This window comes from Microtus oregoni, unplaced genomic scaffold (assembly GCF_018167655.1).
Source record: "Microtus oregoni isolate MIOR12 unplaced genomic scaffold, Mior012 000001F_ref0000356, whole genome shotgun sequence".
NCBI classification, from domain to species: domain Eukaryota; kingdom Metazoa; phylum Chordata; class Mammalia; order Rodentia; family Cricetidae; genus Microtus; species Microtus oregoni.
This window is the reverse complement of record NW_024543060.1, coordinates 37,387,132-37,411,069: the sequence shown is the minus strand read 5'-3', so window position 1 is coordinate 37,411,069 and position 23,938 is coordinate 37,387,132.

Here is a 23,938-nt window from a genome sequence, read left to right as displayed (position 1 = left end):
GAAATGAAAACAAATCCCTGTAGTAGTCAACATCCAAGGATGGCATTTTGGAATTCTGAACATGTTCTATAACATAGTAACTAATGCCCTATGGTGATACCTTGTTTGTACAAATAAAGCTTGCCTGAAGAACAGAGGGTAGAGCTAGCCAGTAGCTAAACATAGACTTCTGGAGATCTGTCCAGACAGACAGGAAGTGATATGGCAGAGAAAGGAAGTGATAAGACAGAAGTAAAAAGAAACAGTCTCTTCGGCTGGGAAGTGGAGTAGGTAAGGTGACTATGGTTACGCTACTTTGTCTCTCTGATCCCTCAGCATTTTCCCCATCATTTGACTCCAAGCCTTTATTACAAAGACCTATTAGAACTCATGCTACAATGCCCCACATCATCATTTACAAACAATAGTATATAACCAAGGTTGGGAAAATGGTGTTTTGTTTGCGGCAAAGCAATGGATTGATGAGAAAGCATTTACCTCTCTTCCACTTCTGTTTTAAGGTGACATAGAAAGGCCCCTTAGCAATCCATGGCCTTATAGACATGACAGTCAATAGTGGGTAAGGTTATATCCTAAAGTAGCATGAAATAATAAAGATTTAAGATTAGTGTTTCTCTTAGCCTTGGTCAGAGAAACTTCACATTGCAATGGGTAGTGGTTAATGCAGAGACACATACAACTGTTCAAAATGCTGAGAAGAAGCGTCTGTGAGCCATCAGCAGCAGCTGGAACATCTAAATTAAGTCCCCAATGAGGCTTGAGGAACACTGGGAAAGAGAGTAGAAAGAACACAAGACCCAGAGGATGGGAAGAAATGCTGGGAAATGCTGTCACGTGGACATGAGCACATGGGCGTGTGCACAGGAGCTCACAACAACTGTGGTTACATGCAAAATCATGCCCCAGGTCAATTCAGCCAAAACCTCTAGCATGGAGTGGGGAGGGATTCCAGAGGTTCCACCCCTCGTTATTGTCTGAGATGGCTGCTGGAGGAGGGAGAGTCACTACTGAGACTTGGCCACTAGAAGTTTTTGCATGCCCCATGCTGCACGACCACAATATATGGGCAGCACCCACTCAGTGGGTTATAAAAATTTGCAAAATAACATGAAATTGGAAGGAAGATGCTTGGGAAAGGAGGAGAGTTGGAGGAAGGGAACTGGAGAGTGGATTGGATATGATCAAGATACATTGTAAAGCTGTATGAAATGTCCAAAGAATAAATTTAAAAACAAATAAAAGATAAATTAGTATAGAAAAATCTAAAGATTTTTTGATTCACCTGCAAAAAAAAGCTGTATCCTTTACAAACATTTTTGTAGAATGTAACTTTCATTTAAAAAATAAAAAGACAAAGTCACAATCAATAAACCATCAAAAAGTGAATCCACTCAGCTGATCACCACTGAGGTGAGAACAGCTTGCCAGTGCTAATCTGGAGATTCACTAGGGAAAAAACAGTTCCACCATTTTGACCAAATTAAAGCAAGATTTTATTAAAATGTTAAATACTGACCAAGATGGAATTCCAAGAACCACTCTTGGAAACTTTCCAGGTGAACGGCTTCAAGGCTCATGTTGTCCAGAACTTCTTTGGATAAAACCCACAGCCCGTTCTACTCTCTCATGAGGCTTCCTTGTTATTTTCTCAGAACTACAACTCCCAGAATTCCAGGAAGTTACATCATCATTGTACAGGTGAAGCTTACATGTTAAATTCCTCCCTGAAGTTGTATCCTGGGTCAAATCCTTGATTCTATAATGAGCACCGGTTTACAGATTTTTTTGTTCTGTATAACTCAGGCCAAGCATCTTATTGTGTGGTAGAACTATTAGCTAAAGAATCTCCATGTTGATAAATCTAAGAATGTGAGCCTTTTTTTTTCTTGTTGCATATAAATTGGCATTATAGCTAGCCATTTTTCCCCTATGTCAAGGAATATTTGGTTTTGTTTGGGGCGGATGAGGGGAGTAACTTAGCATTTTCAGTCTGTTATAGGTCAGGAACGATGCATCCCCTTCTGTAGCTGCTTTTGGCTTAACTGGTATATAGGAGTTTAGGACCCAGAAAGACTGAAAGCCTAGTCAGAAGCTGGGTAATGGGCCATTTATCGGAAGCATCTGATTCAGGTGAAGAGACAGGGTGAAATTACATTGGATGAACTGGTTCACATCAGCTTTCAGCAAACCCAGAGTTCAGCAGTTAGCGATTCACAGGTGCTTCCAGGATGCCAAGTGTTTGTTTGCCAAGTGCAAATCTGCTGAGACAAATATAGACTCGGTAAAGAAGTTAAAATTTAGAAACTTAAAGGAAAACCTTGTATTTGGAACTTGTATTTATCTGGAGTCCATTTGATCTGTGACAAGTGGATCCAAGTCTTATCAAAGGATATAAAGGTTTTAGATATATTAGCATTACTATTGTACTGATATTCACATTGTAGAAAAAAGCAGTTAACAGGTGTCTGTAAAATAGCGGTACAGATTTACACCGTGGCATCATAGCCAAAGGCTTAAAAGCACGAGTATTTTTTCCTATGCCTGGAGATTCTGATATATGTTTTTAGACCAATGAGAAGCACTGTTAAGTCTATACTTAGAGGACAGCCAAAGAGCATTTAGAATCTTGACTTTGTGACTGAATAAGTAGTGAGTGTTTTAACAGTTTATCTGAACTTTAATTGTCCATGTTAAAACTTTGAACCGTTTAATCTCAGTATAACGATATATCTTTGTAGGTTCACCAGAGACACAAGTAGTTACGATGGAGAACAGTCATTGTAAATAATGTGTGTGTGTGTGTGTGTGTGTGTGTGTGTGTTTTTCTTTTTGTTTGTCTGCTTTTTAGTGGAAAGTCCCATCTGGAACATGTCTATCTTTTACTATGAAGCCTGGGAACAAGGCAAACCTGTTTGTCTTTTTTAACAAGAGGCCTAGTAGCTTTAACTAATAATGAACTACCAAAGTGGTTGCAGCCTTGGGCGAGGAGGGAGCTGGTTGTCTGCTGTTGTCTAGCTAATAAAGCTACAGTTGGCCTAGCTATCAATGTGAGCAGAGATTTGAGAAGAATTAATCAAAATAACAGATGAGTCTATAGTTCTTTACTTAGTTAGACAGTTATCCTAGGCTCCTCTGATCTTCATGGCAATGAGTGCAGACATACCAGTTTCAGCAACCAGACCCAGAAGGTGAGGTGCTTTCCCAGGGAGGAATAATATGGGGAGACTGACTTCCCCTTGTCAGGCAAAGTGGGACAATCAACTCTTCATTGTCCTGCTTATCCACAATTTAGGCTGAGCATTGGGGAAGTCTTGCCCATTGGTTAGCACTACCATAGTCCAGGTGGAGTTGTCTTTTGCTAGAATACACTCAAATCTTGCTCTATGCTTTACACTTGGTACCTTTTTATATCAAACAACTATCCTCAATTATCTCTTTCAGTGATCTATCTTGAGACACCACTTGAGATATGTTCTGTAAAGTATTGTTCTATAGATAGGTGCCTGGGACGTTTTCTCAACATCATCCATTCTAGTGAAATCTCCACAGGTCATCTAAGAACCATTGAAGAATTACAGGAGGAGACTTATTTTGTAATATTCAGAATAATTTCCATTTATATTGGGTATTTAATAATTTTTATTAACTAATTTTAGTCAGCAACAACATCAATTATCTTAAAAATCTTTCTCATGGTAAAAATTTGATAAATTTTCTTTTTGTTTCATTATCCTCTCAACTTGTTCTGTCTGAAAATCAATATAAAGAATTCAACTAATGTGAAATTTATCAAGGAGACACACACACATACACACACACATATATATCAAGAATATATATATATATATATATATATATATATATATATATATATATCCCTGATTAATCCTGTTATCCCCACTCTCAGAAAGCAGAGATATGAATACAAACTTAATCCTGAATTACATAGCAAAAACCTGTCTCTGAAAACAATTACAAACACGCACGCACACGCACACACACACACACACACACACTGATAAGAATATACAAGTTAAAAAATGTTCTTTAATGAAAAGATGTGTGTGTGTGTGTGTGTGTGTGTATCATGTCCCATTTGAATGACATTATATGAGAGGTGAGGGTACAGAGAGAGAAATAAGCCAGGATTCACTAGATATGATATTCCAATTAGAAAGAGAAGTAAAGATAGTTATTTAGACATAATTTGCCACTAGGAATGCTACTGTGGAAACTTTAATGATTTATAAAATGCTATTTTTCTTTATAATTTCCCATGGGTCATGTGGGTATTTTAGCAAGGGTGAAGCAAGCAATGTACACCTGGATACAGTAGAGGTTTTTCCATGCTTCCTGACTTGCATTGCTGTTCTAAGGGCCAATTTTAGCCTATTTATGCTTATGCAACCCTCCTATATGAGGAATATTCAGTTATATAGGAGTTCTATATAGTTTTCCAATTAGAATATTTCTTAATTATTATAAATATATTACGTATCAAAGGACTACTGGCCGATCTTACTGGACACACATAACATGAAGATTATAAGTATCATTTGGGGAATGAATTAAGGGAAAAATATAACAAGAAGTGTTCTGCAGTGGTCAGTTAGCATCTTCTAATGACCAGGGTGATAGACTATCAGGTATGCTTGTTAAGTCTGCTGATGACATTGAGTAGAGGAAACAGCTGAAATCTGAGAGAATAGAACCAGAATTATTGTGTGAATGGTGGCCACGACAGATAGAATGAGATCAGATGTGTGCACACTCCTGCTGCACATATAGCCTAGCATATGGAATAAGCAAATGAGATACCAATAGATGAGGAAAATAAAACAAAGGTAAAAGCACCACTTCATTAAAAATTAATTGTTATACTCTTTTTCCACACTCTCCTTTTGCCCACATCCCATAGCCTTCCAATCTCCGTTATGCTTCCAGGGCTTTCTGGTCACCTGTGTTCTGCTGCCCGCTTGGCCCTCATCTTCCTCAAGAAAAACACCCTTTTAAATATTACAGGAGGTAAATCTAATAGTCCAGTTCTTCAACTGGACAATATATCTCCATGTGCTTTCTCCCTTCCTTCAGGCCCTCTCATTGTGGGGCCCTCCTCTAAAGGACCCTCACCAACACCAATCATAATTCATAGTCACACCCTCAACCTCCAGAGCGAAGACAACATTAACCTCTCTCCCCTTGGGAATTAGAACAGAGGCCAGCAACAACCACAACAGCGGCTCTATGGTCTTAGTCCTACAATCCCCCAACTCTACTACAGAGGGTAACTTGCAGGGAGTCCAGATGAATTGGTGTGTGGTATGGGAGCCCAGAAATCTAAGGTGTGAGTCTGAGATCCAGAGAAGGCACTGTTGATGCATGAGTCACAACTGAGAGGAGGAGGATGGGGCTGAGAAGAAGCCAGACTCCTTTCTATAGAAAACCTACTCCTGCAATAACTACCTTTATCTATTTGTGAGGACAGCAAACCCAGGAACCAAGCATTAGGACCCGCTTCCCAACACTGGCACCATTAAAATAAAGGTTCCAGTACCTGAACTCTGGGAAAACATTCACACCACGTGGAACTGCAACTGCAAATGCTTAGGAATTAATATCAACTATCATATAAAAATCTGTCCAAGCCATATTCACACTCAGATTGCCATTACACTGAGGCATGCTTTCCTTTCATTTTGTTGATTGATGTTTTTGTTTTTGATTAGTTTTTAAAATTAGTATACAAACAAAGGATTTCACTGTGACATTTTCATGCATGCCTTCCTTCTGTTGTCCCTCTCCTCCAGCTACCGCCCGGGTGCTCCCTGCTGCCCCCTCTCACCTCCCATCCTAACCTTACCTCTCTCCTCCCCTCCTAACCGCCCTTCTGCTTTCTAGTCATATCACTCTGTTTTGTTTATTTTCCCCATCCACTCGCTTAATACCTTCTCCCTCATTTTATGCTCTCCTTTCTAATGTCCTGACCTATGTCTACATCTACACATATACTCATATATAAAAATTAAAGTCTAAGATGCATATTTAGATAAAACATGGTATTTGTTTACCTGTGTCGGCGTTACTTCTGTTGACATAGTAATTTCCATACATTTGCCAACAAATGTCATTTTTTTTCAATTCTGTAATTTAATAAATCATAGAAGATAATTTAAGAGAAATGGAAGGTAAAGGGAGAGCTTTTACAAATATCGAAAGCACATGTTACACACATGCAAGCATATGGATCTTTGTAAATTTGATATTTCAAAAGGCTCCTCTAATTTTTATGTTACAAGACCTCCTTTTTCAACTACACTGCCTAACTTTGAGGTACAAGGATTGGATTTTTTTTTAGGCATCCAAAAATAATTCAAGGGATCATATTATTTTTATGTAGTTTTTGATCTGGAAATTGAATGATGGAAATTTCTGTTGCAGTCAGTCATTCTGAAGGCTGGGAATTTATTTTAATGGAGAGCACTTGGCTAGGATGTATAAGGCATTGAGCTGAACCTCCTGCTGCATAATAACAATAACAGAAGAGTTACCGCTTGAAAGAGCATCTTTCCCCGGGACCTAGTAAAGGGCAACAGATAGCATCGTGATTTAGATTCACAAGCAGTTTCTCCTAAAGTCAATAGGTTGGTTAATTCTGTGCTTGTCTGCACTGTAGTTGTTAGTTATGCTACAAGTTTGTAAGATATGGTGGGATTCAGTAGGGGTAGCACATGAAATTAGCCTTATTTCATGATTTCAGGATACTAGATATAACTTTTCTTTCTTCCTTTTTAAAAACACATTGAGAAGTGTTCCATACATGTATTGTTGTAATAGACTGAGATAAAACCAAGGTGAAAACAGAGCTACCTTCCCCTGAACCAGACTTCAAGGAAATTTTGCAACATTTTCAAACATTGTCACTTCTTTCCTGTTTCTTTTGTCTTATAAAATACAATTTTAAATAAAATAACTTTATGACAATAGGTCTTGGGTCCGTTGTTTTTGTTTAAGTTCGTTCATGAGTAAATTTGAATTTCTTGGTTATAATTTCCAGTGTAGTAAATTTTATTATAGGCACAGCCCATATCAATAAAAGCTCTAGCGTGCCTCAAAACTCAAAAGACTTGAACATAAAATGTGTTAGAGCCATTGAATTGTCCTAATGGCTTCTAGTTCATTAGGAGGCTTTAGTTCCAAGAAACCATTTAAGACTATCTTATAGGATGCCAGGAAGGGAGGAGAGTTAAAAAGGATCAATAGATTTCAACCTTGGCTACACATTGGCTTCACTTGGAGACCCTGACCATCATTAATGCCAGGATGCTTTGGGATTTTTCTCTCTGTGTCTCTTTCTTTCCTCTTTTTTTCTCCCTCCCTCTTCCCCACTCTTCACGTCTTTCTTCTTCCTTCTCCCCTTCTTCCTTCCTCCTTTCCCATCCCTCCTCCTTTCTCTTTTTCTCTTTCACTCTGTCTCTCCTGCTCTATCACAGATTTCTGTTTAGACATTTGGATTTTTTTTAAACATTCTTGTCTGATTAGATTTGTCACAGATGTGTGGGTACCCAAGTGTTCTACCATATTTTTCTATGTTATTTAGAGGGCACTTTTGGACTCTGCCTCGCCCTATGATAATTTCACCCCAACTGTAACCTCCTTTGGATAAAACAAACTTTTATTCTTAATCTAAGCTGTCACCCTAATGTAATGCTTATAACTGTCTAAGATAATATATAATATATAAACTTTTTTTATTGAGAAAAGGAGAGAAAAAAAAAAACAAGTTTCCACCTGCCCTTTGTGGGAGCCTAGCCAGTTTGGATGTTCACCTTCCTAGAAATGGACAGAGAGGGGAGGACCTAGGACTTACCACAGGGCAGGGAACCCTGACTGCTCTTTGGACTGGAGAGGGAGGGGGAGAGGAGTGGGGGGAAGGGGAGAAGGGTGGGAAGGAGGGGGAGGGAAATGGGAGGATGGGAGGAGGTATATAAACTTTAATTTGCTTTTAAATGTTCGTGAGTTTCAAATTTTTGATTGATCATTTTCTATTATTATTAATGGATTATCTTTAATCTAAAGTGTTCATTATGCTCATATAGTGGCTAAATCATATTGTTATATATTTAGTTCCCATCTTTCAACAAAAAAAAACTCTTTAGGGTCTTTTATATCTTGCGAGGTATGTAAAATGCTTATAACGTTCATTGTTATTTCAAGTCTGAGAAGTCAATCTAAAAGTAATTATCTGAAAACGATGCTACGTATCAACTAAATAACTGGTCGATGTCATTTCCCACCTAATACTTGATCATTAAGGACTCCAGATACACTTTGTCATGCAGTGACCAGATCCCTAAAATCATGAGTGACAACGTCAGATTTTATGCTACAATCATTATAGTTTTCCTTAGCTTTTATGTGTTCCTTTCTCCAGCTATTTTGTGCTATTTGTCTTTTTAAACACAAACCCTCGCTTTGAAGCTAGTCACTAGGTTGTTGTTAGATGTCAAGATGGGGAGCAGAGTAGTTGTGGAGTGTTCTGCAGCAGGGTCACCCTGAGGAATGGCATTGATAGTCGCTTGTATGTCCTTAATCCTCAATTTGCATTGGCTAGATGGGCTGGCTTTAATTTCCACTCATTACCTAACAATCAATATATATTAAATAATAAAAATAATATATTAATAATACATAACAAATCCTATTTCCAAAATCAGATGTTAAAAATGATTATGTATCTTTACTGAGAAGATAGTTGTTTCATTAAAATATTTACCAAATTGCTTTAAAAATAATCTCATGTTTTGAAGTTTAGTATACAAACCAGGCATACACATCTGTGTAGGTACACATGATAGGGGTGCTTTCTGCATAGGTGAGGGTTGCCATGTGCTGTTCAAGCTGCTTCCCACCTGCAATTAGAAAGAAAATTATGTTTAATTCATCTTTGGTTCTCGAAGTTTTACTTTGGTATTAGAGACTGAACCACAACAACTTCTTATCATATTTCAAGTTCCAGCTCACTACAGAAAGACATCCTTTTACTTGAAGATTAGCAATAAAATGTGAAATTGTCTACTAAGAAACTTGAAATATTTTTTATAGAATTAAGTTTGTAATGGAAATAAAGGAAAATTTCCTGAATTTGAAGCCAGATAACTCATTTAAAGTATTACTGCTTAATAGACTGAAGATTGATATGCTCCTGGTATACATCTATTTATAAATACATTGATATTACATATAATCTGTGCATATCTTACAAATATAAATTCCTAAGCAATTTGTGAGGGAAAGAGATTCTGATTTTTTTTATTAAAGCATATATCTTGAATCTAGTACACTGTTTTTTCATTCATTTCTTCTTGGTTACTGTTTTATTTTTTTATTATAAAATCTTTTGTCTTTCATAAAACAAAATAAGTTCCTTCATCGTTATTTTGCTAATTTAACTTACTTATTGTAAAACTAAAAGCTAATTTTTATTTAGTAAATAAGCGTGAAATGATCACTGTTAGCAAGTGTAACCTATCAATTCTACTGTGTACATTAATAATATAAGTTACACAGAAAACTTTTCACAGCTAAGTATCTTGATATTAATATGAAAACATTCATTAACATACAATTCTCTGACAAGATTATTAAGCATACAGAAATGAGACATACCTGGTGCTTTAGACTCATTATAGAAGTAAAATACATTATTTAGTAAAGATTTTATTAATTTTGTGTTATTCTAGATTCCCTTTTTACTATGACATTATTCTTCGGTGTTTTTTGTGAATTTTCCTTATTCCTTTCTGCACCCCATTTTGCACAAGGGTTCAAACATTGAAAAACCGCTGCCAAGTTTATTTTACTTTTTAATAGCTTCTGCTTACAAATCCACTTTGGGAGTGCCCCCTAATTTTATGGTGGCTTATGTTTTGATATCACCAACTGGGTCTCCCCCTTTTTATTTTTTAAGTAGGAAAAGAATGTGTTATGTTCTTCGTGGTTGCTTTTCCTTATAGAATTCCCTTGGCTCAGCCCTGACAGATCTTGATATCCAAGAGGGAGTCAGCTCTCAGGATTAAAGGCAAGAACCTCAATTAGACGCTCTCTGATTTCTTCAGATGTTTTTCCTAATCTTTTAATATGAGATTATAGGCAGCTAGAACCTATGTTGCTGTTATAAAAATAGGGAAAATGCTTTGTTCTAAATTATAAGCGTGTGGCTGTTTAAAAATGCCTATTTTTCTTAATTTTAATTAATTCTGGTCTAGATGGGGATAATGAAGTTTGGTGAGCTCTTTGCGATTCCGAGTACAAAATAGTCTGAGGAGGCCTGGAAAGCGCACACTCTCCTCCGTATCGGCTGGAAACTCCCTCAGAGACTGATTAGCCCACGCTTGTCACAAATGGGGGAGATAATTATGGGGCTTAGCAGTCTATGTGGTGGATCTTTTGAGAGGCAATGGGTAGATCTAAGACTGCCTTTAGATCAACTCTAATTCTTATTATTGCACATATCTTGTGAGGGCTTTTTTTTTTCTTTTTCACATCCCCAGAGACTAAACATTGCCTCTTCCCAGAGGATGGCATCACATTTCCTTCCTAGAAGATAAAATTGTCCAAATGAGATTACCCTTAATCAGTCTAATCCTCCAAGCCATTCCGTAAAGGTTATTTCGCCCGTGTCAGCCCCGTATCACAAGGTTCTGAATGAACCAATCTTTGGCCGTAGAAATGGTGTTTATAAGCAATGTGGCTGATTTCTTGCAGTATTGCAATGAAGAGTTTTTTCTATTGAAGCCTCAGATCCCAAAGCTCTTTTGTGGTTTTTATTTATATCTGATGACTTAACTCCAAATTTCCCTTATTACTAATTACTCTCCTGCAAAGGACCTTCATAGTGACAAAACCACAAAGTGCTTATATTTAAAAAAAATAATCTCTAAATGAGAATAGTGGATAAGATGATCCTTATGGCATTTCAAAAATTAAATTTAATTGATTAATTTACCTTTTATAAAAAAGCTTTACATGCATGTGAACATGTGTGTGTCACAACTCTCATGAATGATAAGATGGCAACTTGAGGAGGTAGGTCTTCCATACTCTTTTTCCACTGGGGATAAAACTCAGGTCATCCGGCAGGGCAGCAGGCATCTTTACCCATGGTACGATCTCACCAGGCCCCTGCTGATATTTTAAATCACATCAAAATTTGCTACGGTTTGACTCTGGTGCTCTTTTAAGCCCTCTAGAAGCTCTTCTTTTCAAGTTCCTTACTCTTGATGTTAAGAATTCAATTGATTTGTGACCTTGCCAAGTCCCTTAACTTGTGGGGAGGAGTTCTTTTTAATAAAGTTGAATCTCTCTCTATAACACTGATTCTGTCGCCTGCAATGCTGGATTTAAAGAACACTTGTTAAAAGTTGATGACCTTTCATTTGCTAAGGGGTGTTTGGCGGCTCTGACAGTGTACACTGAGTAACTTCGGATGGGTCTCTTCAACACCAAGTTCAGTTGTGTAGACATGGTTTTGTTGTTGTTGTTTGTTTTGTTTTGTTTGTTTTTTGTTTTTATTTATGTAGAAATAAGTAGTTGTTTCTTTCCTTGTATAAACATGAGGTATTTCTTTCCCCTCATGTTTAAAATGTAGAATGATAATGATTACTGTACTTCACTAAGCTAAAATAGTTTAATTAGGATTCTTTCACACTATTTCTAACATAATTTTAAAAAATGAGAAAAGACATATAATTCATTTTCACTTATGACTTCCCTGGGAGGAATTAATTATCTGTCTATCTACCTACCTACTTGCTTGTCTTTCTGATTGACTATCTACCTGCCTGTCTGTTTATCTGTCTACATCAAATGGAAAGCTTCCTTTGGGTGGATCAGATCTTGTTAAAACTAGAAGAATAAAACCCAAAATGATGGGAATTGGCAATTACAAATGAGCTCTAAATGTAGGGAAGGCACCTCATCAGAGAACCTGAGCACTAAGACCATGGATCACACTAGATCTTTGCCCACAGACATCTCTTCACATTCTTTCTTTCAGAGTTGTACTGTCGTCCTCATTGCTTCCTGGATATTTGGATTTAGAGGTGTGTGTGTCGGGGGGGGGGGGTAGCTTCTGGTTCCCGCCCACCTTAGTTTGAATATCTGGAGCCAGCCAGCATTGTCTTCCAGCAGGCAATGGAGGCACAATTAATCAGACTCAATGAGTCACAGTTCATTGATTTCGGATCTAAACTGCAATAGTGCTGACACTGTGAACCACCCTGGTAGAGCAGACCTGGGCCAGTAATCCTCTTAGGCAACAGTCAAGAAGGTGAGATAAAAGCTTGCCAATTCAACTTGTTCAAATAACAGATTTTACAAATTAGGAGGGTTCAGTCTTATGATGAAAAAAATCCAGCCTTGGTGGTTATTATGTGTAATGTTGCAACAGCATAGATGAGACGGAAATGTGGTAATTACAGATGAAGTGTCAGATATGAGCCAAGTGATTTCCTTTGTTTTATGTTATAAGGAAATGACTGTTTAAAGAATAATCAGCTTTAGAAAAGAGAAGTTAGTCATTGGGACCCCAAAAATTAAGAATTGGATATTACAAACAAAACTTCTACAATGCTTGATATAGAAAAAAAATAACATGAAAGATAAAATCTAAGTTCAAGAAAACACTACCTTTACATGCTGTGCAATTTTAGGTTACTAATAGTTAACTTTTGTCCACCAATAAGTGAATCATAAGAACCAAAACAACATCAGCCTTCACAGGAGAAAATACTTATGCTATGCCAAATAAACAACACACAATTAAAATAAACTAAAATGTCCAGATCACCATCTTACCAAACAATTTTAATCAGTTTATGGAATTACCTTAATTTTAGTAAAAAAATAAAAATTTCTGTTTCACCAGACACAGATACAGTATAGCCTTTAATATGAGTTTTGACATAATTTTACATCAACATAATTTGTTGATTAGTACCTTAAAATATCCCTTCAAATACGTATAAAGGAAAATCCACTAATATTGAATCCTTGCTAACATTTTATTTTCCTATTTATCTTTCAATAAAAAATAAAGTGAAGTATACACATCCATATCAACATAGGGAAAAATTAACTTTTTGAGTTTTCATAGTTATTTGATTGCATGCAGGTTCCCTGCATTTACCAAGCTTATTCACTGTGAATATCTTTCTTCTCTGTACATGCCTCTTTTATCTTCTCTTTCATCTTCATTTTCCCTCATTTCTTTTTTATGTGCTTGGTATTCATAATAACATATAAACGCTCGTTTCTCAATAATTGCTTTTCTGCTGAATGAATGGATAGGTACACTTTAGGAAAGAAGGCCACATAGAGATTATATGGTTCCTATTACACATTCATAATGATAATACTTGGCATAAGTGAGGCTCTATATTCTAAGTGTCTGTCGATTTAACTAACAAGCTGTCGTCTAAGGGAACCATCTTATCCTATGCTCCTGGTAACCTGAGTCAGGCCATTCTGTTTAAATATTTCTGGCAGTTGATGTGTAGTAAGACACTGGAAACTAAGCAAGCAGATGTGTGGCACAGTACCCAGAGCTCACCCAGTTTGAATTGTGTCCATTACACAATTTCACTGAAGGACTGTAGCTAATTAGTCCATGCCTGATGCCTAGAGGGCAAAGGCGGTTTTAGGACAGTCAATGTTTATTCAATTTTATTTCTCTAGTATTTATTGAAGAGCGTTCATCATATACTAAGACAAGTAGATATGAGGATTTTATGTATAATAAAGAGACAAGTAGATGACAAAAGGATGCTTAATATATTGAACAAAAATCCTTAAATGAGCCATTAGGAGTATTACAAAATGAAAAAGAAGTGTGTGCGTGTGCGTGTGCGTGTGCGTGTGTGTGTGTGTGTGTGTGTGTGCGTGTGTGTAACTGGATTTTAGTTAAGCACTGGTCTACCTAGAGAACTAATATATGAGGCTGTCCCATTACATTCTAATTGTATACTGGTGATAATTTGTTACTTTATTTGACTATAAACCTCTCCTGTGTTTATTATTTGATCTTTCAGAATTTCAACGTATAGAATGCATTTTGATGATATTTAATCTCCACCTACCCCTTATCTCCCTCTTAACTCCATCTAGAGCCCTTACACTTCCCTACACAACCCCACCACCTGACTACATATCACCCCATGACACACACACACACACACACACACACACACACACACACACACATTCATGGGACTTTAAAAATAACCCGCTCTCACACGCATGGGTGTGGTGCTATTTACTGAACCATGGGCAACTTATCAGTGACTACAGCCCTGAAGAAAAATGATTTCCTTCCTTATCAGTCATCAATTGATGGTAGATCCTTAGCTAGAGGTAGAGTTTCACATGACACTCCTGCATCCATTTTGAGACCCTGATAGACTTCATCTTATGCAGCAAACCCCAGCTTCTGTTATTTGTTAAACAGAACGATCATGTGTTATGTTCCATGTTGACATATTCCTTGAACCTGGGGGACAAGCTGTGGTACAGATGTCATATTTAAAGTTGAATTATTATTCACCAGCTCCCAGCACTTTGGCCAGTTATGAGTCTCTGAATCAACTGCTGCTGAGCAGACGTATCTGAAGAAGGAAAATACTTCTAAGGACAGTTCGTTTCTATCATGAAGGTGACTCTTCTTTATTAGAATCATTGTTTCAATCACAGAGACTTTGGAAGTCGGAATAAAGAGGGAAATGTGTGGTAATAAAAGAAAAATATGTAAGATTAATAAAGGAAACAAGGGTGTGACCACAATAATTCCCGGACAATAGGCTCTTCATGACAGAGTAAGAAGAGTTCACTGGTAAGAGCACAAAGCTTCTCCGTCCCGTCTGTGGCTTTCCCAGAGCTGGAATGACCTTCCTATGGAGCCCTGAAGTCTGTGAGACATGGAAAGAAGGTTGACATATTTTTGGTTCCTGTAATTACTTAAGCAACAGATGTGGGCATCACATTTTATTCTGTATGAAGAAAAGGTGACACATCCTTTGCTTCTGTTAATCACAAATAGAGGATAGAATTTTCTTTAATTCTATTAATTTCCCTTAATCTAATTTTTTTTGCTTAGTTTCCTCCCTGACCAATAGCAACTTGTGACCACCCCCCCTAAATAGTGACAAACATTCATCAAATGACCAAAAAAATACCTATCCTGCCTTTTGGGAATCTGGGTGTTGTATTCTTAAAGTTACTTCCTGTTGTCTGGAAGTGACAATATCTGAAAAAATTGAAATAAAAATCCAGTTCTGCAAAAGCTAGCTGGTGTCCAGTCTCTGTGTGATGGGAAGGTACAAGGCTTATATGAAGTCCTGACTGGAGTAGTCTATGAGACTGGACCATCTTAGCAAACTGCTTTGAAGTTGTCTTGAGCAGTTTGTAGTCCAAAGCTGATCTTTGGGTGATATTTTTCAGTTTATTGGCATTACCACAATTCAGATGGATTCTTCGTATTTTAGTCACTGAGAAGAGACATTATGGCCAAGATAATTAATATCAGAGAAAACATTTAACTGGGGCTTGCTTCCAATTTCCATGGTTTAGTTTATTACCATCATGGCAGGACGTATGGCAGGATGTGGGCAACACTGGAGCAGTAGCTGAGAGCTACATCATTATCCATAGGCAGAGAGAGAGAGAGAGAGAGAGAGAGAGAGAGAGAAACTGTGCCTACTACTGTGGGCTTTTGAAACCTAAAAGCCCACCCCCAGTGACACACTTTCACTTAATCCTTCTAATCTTTTCAAATAGAGCCTCTCTCTGGTGACTAAGCATCCGAATGTGTAAGCTACGGGGCCGTTTTCATTCAAACCACCACACCAGTTATTACTCGATTAGGCCCCATACTTTAAGAACAGCTGAATTGCAGGAAACTTAATGAGATTACCACATTCGACCTGAAAACAGCAACATGCCACATACTCAAAATGTGACTCAAGGAGTACCATAATTAATAATTGTTACCATGTGAAACAAGGAGGTAGTGTGCTTACAGTGTTGCATAAATTATAGTCAGAATCATCACTGCAGGACTCACCAAGGTCTTTAACTTATTACTATCCAATCTTCAATAAGTAGAATATGACACACAGTGTTTATAACTCTAAAACTACCTTTATCTATGTGCAGTGAATAATCTAGAATTTATATATTGCTCAAGAGTTGTACAAAAAAAGAATCTGAAATGCATGGGTTTTAAGGAAAACAAATGATGTTTAGAATAAAAAATGAGACTAGCCCTGTCATTATCTGCTGCCAATGAATGAACACATGGTAAGATGATTACTAATAACACATCCACGGAACTAAGGAAAGTGAATTTCATAAACACAGAACATAAAATATTGAAAATACAGGGTTGAGAAATTTTGCTGTTTTTTATAGCTCCTTTTTTACTTATAACAACAGAAAACAGATAATATCTGTCTAATAATTTCCAACTGTAATTGTTCTTTGCTGGTTAAAACACAGGAATTATTTGGACTGGGATGGAAGCTTCCTTGTTAGTAACACATTGACAAACTAAGTGTGTACTACAGGCACAGGGGATCATGATTGTTGTAACAGCTATTTTTGGTTGTCAACTTGACTATATCTGGAATTAACCAAAACCCAAGTAGCTGTGTACTCCTGTGAGGGCCTTTTTCCTTAATTAAATAATTTGAAATGGGAAGATCTGCTTTTAATCTGAATCATTTGAAGCAGGAAGACACACCTTGAATCCAGATCTTTTGAGGTAAAAGGATCCACCTTTAATCAGGCCAGACCTTCTGCTGGCAGCCTTTATAAAGGACGTGGAAGAAGGAACTGTACTCTCTTTGCCTGCTTTTTCTCCCTCTCACTGACAAGTCCATTCTTTCACTGCCATTGGAGCCTAATTCTTTAGGACTCTGAGGTATCCTGAAGACCATCTGAGCCATCCATCCTTGTGGACTTGGTTCTTGGACATTTTGTTAGTAGATTGTCGCATTAGCTGGACCACAGCCTGTGAGCCATTGTATAAATAAATTTGAATAATGAATATGAATTTGTCAACACCTGCAGTTACTGAAACCTCTCCAGTTACTAAAGCCTCTCCTGAAAGCTCAGAGAGTACTAAAAGCCCATGGTGTAAGGAGAGAGATGCGTTTGACGGTCTTGACTCACCTATTGTGAGAGGCAACAGATTTTGTGACTCTGTGTATAAAATATGTGACAACTTGTGGGAAAATAATGGAAATGATGCTGCTGGCAGGTTGCTCTCAGCATCTCTGGATAAATTGAGAAAGACAATGAATGACCTCTGTGATAAAATTAATCAAGTTCAGCATCTCAGAATATAGTGAAGGACAACAAAAAACTCGGTGATAAATCTAATCTAGATGCCATCGTAAACAGTCTAAAGGTGCTCTGAACTGTAATCTTTTCTCCAGCAACCACAGAACTCAAGTAGTGGAAAGTCTAACTGAACCCCCCTTATTATAAGGTTGACTGAATGACAATGTAAATTTAAGTCTCACACTCAGAGGGAGTCACTGGTGAAAGTAATGACATTAATTGGTAAAGAATGGGAACCTGTAACTCGGAGCGGAACTGTGTGGAAGGCCCCTGTTGAGGCTGAGACCTTTGAACTCTCAGATTCTCAAGGTTTATCTCATCTGAGGAAAATGTACTTCTACCCCCACCCTCTACAATATTGTTTTTATTTCCTTTTTTTACCAAGAAAAATAAGCCTTTTTTTTTCCATTCTTTTTTTTTTTCTTTCTGCAAACCCAGCAGTAACTTTTCCTGACGGATATGGCAGGCAAGGCAATACGGGTGTTCCTCGGGGCCCATCTAGTGGTTGCCTCCAGACTAATCAGGCTCATAGAGGGAAGGTAGCAAGTATAGCCCATGAGGAGGTGTGCTACACTACTAAGGAGCTTTGTGAGTTTGCTAATTCATTCAAATAGAGGTCTGGGGATATGTGTGGGAATGGATTTTAAGGATGTGGGATAGCGGTGGAAGAAACATAAGACTGGATCAGGTTGAGTTTGTTGATAGGAGCTTTAGATCTCTGGGAAGTCGTCCAGTAACGCACAGGAATTTTGCTGTCACCCTTTGAGACAAAACTGAGGGAGGAGAAACCCAAGCTGAGCCATTTCAAGATATAATGCTAATGGTCTTTTTAAAATAGCTAATAAGCAGTGGAGCATGCCTTTAATCCTGCACTTGGGACGCAGAGAGGCAGGCAGGTCTCTGAGTTTGAGGCCAACCTGGTCGACAGAGCAAGTTCCAGGACAGCCAGGGCTTTCCAGTGAAATCCTCTCTTGAAAACGAAAGAAAGAAAGAAAGAAAGAAAGAAAGAAAGAAAGGAAGGAAGGAGAAAGGGAGGGAAGTAAGTAAGTTACATTCATATATTCATAGTTCAATGGTTTCTTTTAACTATATACTTGCCATGATTTAGAACGAATTGAAAAGATACACCTTCAGATGTCCATGGGTGCAGTTTCAGAAAGTATTGACAGAGGGAGAAAAAACTTGCCCTGAAAGTAGGTGCCACCTTCCAATTGAAGCTCAGGTATAAAAAGGTTCCAGGGAAAAGCAATGTCACCTGTTTGTCTATGCTTTTATGGACCAATGCTTCTATTGCTGCTGCTGCTGCTACTGTTCCCCACTGACTTTGGACTCCAGCTTCTTTGATCTTTTTACATGAACTCAACAGCAGTGATTCTCCTGTTAGCCACCCTGACTTCCCGCACCTGTTTGGGATTCCAGAAATAACAAAATTTCAACACTGAGCAAGTACTGGGTTCTTTGATTCTCCAGCATGTAGACAGCCAGTATTGGAATGCCCAGTTCCCATTGTACAAACCAGTCTAGTAAATTTCCTCCAATAATATACACACATTCTATATTCATAGGGTGGGTTTTTCTAGCAAAAACTGCCTAATTGTGTAATTTTTTCACATGCTACCTTTTACCATTTATGAGCAACATTCTTAGAATTTTTACATTCACACCACAGACAGGTAGGGTCTTTTCCCAGTGGGCTTAAAAAAAAAAGGGTATAGGGTACAGTATCCCAAAGGCTTCATTGTCATTATTCAATCCCCATGGCCCCACTTCCCTATTATCTACAATGTAGGTTCAACACTGTAGCCATAGTAATCTCTAAAACAAGATCACTTTGAAAGATACATTTTATATAAATGTAACAGAAGTAAAAACATCATTTATATAGTGAAACATCAACACTCTGGGTTTTTTTGAAGATACACAGCATGATAAATAATAGAATAATGGGAGGATTCCATCAAATCCCTTCTTTTTGTGAGAAAGTACATAGGACTACAAATAGAGACCAGTTTGCTGCAGAACTGAAATGGTTCCTTGTGATGACTTCAGGTGGTAGTGGAGTGGTAACAGCCCATAAAGTCATTAATGCAACATCTTGCCAAAGGTGACAATGTAATTCAAGATACTGCATTTCCCACCCCCAGAGCCTTCCAGGGAGGTGGGAGAATGAGCAAACCAAAACAAGCAAATATTTCTCTATGAATACATATGCAGTGTGTACACCTATTTGTGCTTATATAACTGATGGCTCTCAGCATGGAGACTGCAGGCCTGTGCATGCAGGGGTGGAAAACCAAGCTCATATTTCCAAAACAAAGACACACTGGGCAGCAGCGGGAGGCCTGACAGAGAAGCAGTACCACTTTAGAAACTGGAGGCTCATGTGCAATCGCCCCCTCTGCAGAGGGATGGCTAAAGCAAGGGAACACAGAGCAGAACATCAGACTCTGCAACAGTTACAGATCCATGGTCAAGCACGTCTTCTCTCTGGATAGTCATACACACAAGGAATGAAAACTCCAGAAAGAAGGTGCTAGAATATTGTAGACCTTAGAATCTAAAGGAATGTCAATTTCTCCTATGTGTACAGCATCGGGAGGAAAGAATTCTGTAATTGTATATGGATTAGGCTTTGAATATTTTTACCATTTGCATGTTCAACTAGAAACGGAATTGCCACTCATCATATGTCACTTTACATTTTGTGCATGTGTGTGCATGTATGTGCGTGTGCATGTGTGCGCGTGTGCATGTGTGTGCATGTGCATGTGTGTGTGAGTGTGTGTGCATGTGTGTGTGCGTGTGCATGTGTGTGTGTGTGTGTGTGTGTATGGGCATGTGTGTGTGCGTGTGCATGTGGAGACTCATATTTGACATCAGGTATTTTATTCCATCACTTCCTGCTTCGTCTATTGAGGCCAAGTTTCTAACTAAGCCCAGCGCTCACGGACTTGGCTAATCTGAGCTGCCAACTTGCTTTGATAACTATCTGTCTTCACTTCCCAAATGCTGGGATTTCTGGAGGGTCACCAGTCAGCCCTTCACCTAGGTTCTGGAATGCAGATTTTGGTCTACATGCTGGCCTGGAAAGCGCTCTAGCTACTGAAGAACCTAGACAGACCTTCATTTTATCTTCATCTACATCTTTTAATTTCCCTCCAGAGAATAAGTAATTCAGGGCAGCCAGGATTTTAAAGGCACTATCTAGTCCAAATCCCTCCAGCTTAGCATTATCAAGAAAGATAAAGCACTTTCTCCCCTTTAAGATTCTAAGGTGATTTAGGTGCAGAGCTAGGATCAGGGGCCTTTCTCAGGGTTCCTTTCTCTATGCCTCTGTTCTGGTTTCTATATAACTTTATTGAGATGTATTACCACATACTTGCTTCATTAAAATTCTATAGCTGATTGCTGTCACCAGTATGACAGCCATTTTGAATTTTAGAGGAACTATTACTCTTCCCTTTCAGAGCACAATAATCAGAGTCAGCTAGGTTGTAAAATTTAAGAGACAGAAGAAAGAGTCTTATCCTGATAATTTTTTGAGACTCTACTATTTACTTTGAAGTCCACAAGTGATGAAAAAAAAAAACTACCTTAAAGTTACCTTAGACAGGCAGCAGACCAACAAAGAACTTTGGGAGCTCTGGGTATAGACTTCAGATTGATTGTTCAATCAGGAACATGGTTACAACACTGTCCCCGTGAAGGTATATAAAATATTTATCTGATGTTATGTTCTTTCTTAAAGTTACAATAAAAAGAGGTCTCTTAGACAATGCCCAGAGCCCACAGGTGACAGTGGCTGAGGAAGGAACTGGACTTTGTGTAAAAATGGAGCTAAAATCAGAGCCAGCAATGCAGGTTTGCATACAACACCAGAGCAATGTTAAAAGGAAATATGTAGCCCAAGGTTATGAGACGTTGGTGATTCATTTATCAAGGAAAAGAGAAAAAAATAGGAATAGTTCCTTGAATATTATCGGTCTCAAATTTTGCAATAGATTTATGACTTTATTTTAGCAAAGACGGTAATAACAATGTCACTTATCATGCTATATTTTATATGTGTAAGTATGTGTATAGTTAATAGAATTCATCAGGCAGTAGGTCTGGGCACTATTTAAAACAAGGGTCAGAGGAGCATTAATTCTGTTCAAAGTGCCTATCTGTTGCTGCCCAACTTGCACAGAGGGTTGCATAGCAACCCATAGTACTGCATGGATATGGTTGGCCTCCCTCTGTTGCTTTTGTTTGCCCTCTGAGAGAGTTGCCCTTGATGGAGAAACAGTAGGTGTTCTTTTATTTATATATATATTTATTTTTTGGCTGGAGCCTGGGCTGGTGAGTGGGGGCTCATTATAGCCTGCTGGGCTAGATAGCATTGTGAGGCAATATCTGACATATGAATGTAATTTATCTTCCTGGCATGATTCTCAGTTCCAAAGTGATCCCCAAATTCCTTGGACTAAAGAAATACTGAAATTAAAAAGAAATGCCAGGCCTTTTTACTTATATATCCACAGAAAACATATAGCAAAGCAAGTAGAAAGAATTTTCTAGAAGTTTGATTCAATGTTGAAGCAGTTAAATCACAGTATTCAATTCCACCATATTTCTGAACATCTATACTTTGTTAACTGAACATACTATAAATTATATTAAATTAAGGCATTCCAGAAGAAGCCAAATGTTCTTCAAGACCTATTTGCAACATGTATAAATTGTAAGTACTTACATTGTATGAGCCATAGCAATATATATAAATGCATGTACATGTATATATATCATATATATAGATACTTACAAACAAATAAATATATTATACATTAAACTTTATTTTAAATGTATGAATGCTTTTGCTGTATTTAGTCTGTGCACCACTTCCCTACAGAAGATGCAAGAAGATGGCATCAGATCACCATGAAATTTGAGTTACAGATGTACGCCGCCATTTGGGTCAAGTAATTCAAACCTATATCCTTTAGAGAACAGCCTGCCTGCACTCTTAACCTCAAGCCATCTCTTCATCCCCTACTGTATCTTTTATTTCTACTCAGTATAATTGTTTCTCTGTGCAGTGTGACCATGCATCACCTTATATGTCCAATAGAACAACTGATATAAGATGTTTAAGGAAAACTTGACTATGATAATTCCTCAATAAATAATGGTTATTCTTCAAGTATTTTTCATGCATCTAAACAGGAACCAAAAGACACAGTCAGGTTCATAAACAGCAGAATTAAAGGTAAAACTTTGCAGTGGTTTTCCTAAGGTAGGCTTACTTCTCTGTCCCTTGAGCATCTTTGAGGAGACATTGGAAAATGTCATGTCCTTCATCTGCTGGAGAAGGATATGGCTCTTCAAGATGCCACTGAGTTATGATAACCTAGCAAAAACATCTAAATTTAAACAGGACAATAAAAGACATTTGATGTGAGAGTCCCCTTTGTGTGCTGTGATTATCATTAATGAATAAACAAACTGCTTTGGACCTATAGCAAGGCAGAACTTAGGTAGGCAGGAAAAGCTAGGCTGAATGATGGGAGGAAGAAGGGCAGAGTCAGAGATGCCATGGAGCCGCTGGAAATAGATGCTAGGAACTTGAGCTGGAAAGTCACAGCCACGTGGCAATACACAGATTAATTGAAATGGGTTAAATTGAGATGTAAGAGTTAGTCAATAAGAAGTTAGAGTTAATGGGCCAAACAGTAATTTAGTTAATACAGTTTCTGTGTGATTATTTCAGGTCTAACCTAGCCAGGAGGCCAGGAGGAATAAGTGACCCTTCCCCCAACAGACATTTTCTTTTTTCACCAAATATTAATATATGTTGGAGGGAGGGCTGCTTGTTCATTGTGGCTGCCCAGAACCAAAATAACCACACAAAAACTATATTAATTAAAAAAATGTTTGGCCTATTAGCTCTAGCTTCTTATTGGATAACTCATATATTAATTTAACCCATTTCTATTAATCTGTTTATTGCCATGTGGCAGTGGCTTACCAGCAGAAATTCTGCATGTCTGACTCTGGCAGCTCCATGGTTTCTTACTCTCTGCCTTCCTTCTCCCAGAATTCAGTCCAGTTTTCCCTGCCTACATAAGTTCTGCCCTATCAATAGGCCAAAGCAGTTTCTTTATTTATTAATGGTAATCACAGCACACAGAGGGGATTTCCATATCAAATATAGTAATGCTGATACTGCTTAAACTCATGAAAACTCAAAGTATTCACTCAGAAGATATAAATACTAGTATATACTCTATAGTGCTGTTATGAGGTTTAAGTATAAGTAAAATAACACACTAAAGTAAACCCATGTAGAGGGAAAATTGTAGTTAATATAAGGCAGTAGATTATTTCCAAAGACTAACTGCAAGTAAGATGCCAAACCATTTATAATTTAAAAGGGAATCATAAACTGATGATTCATAGCTTGCTATGCTTTACAAACTTCCCTCAAAAACGTATTTTAGAGGCTATACTCATTCATCTCATACTAGCAATTTTTGAATATTTTAATTACTATAAATACACTCGA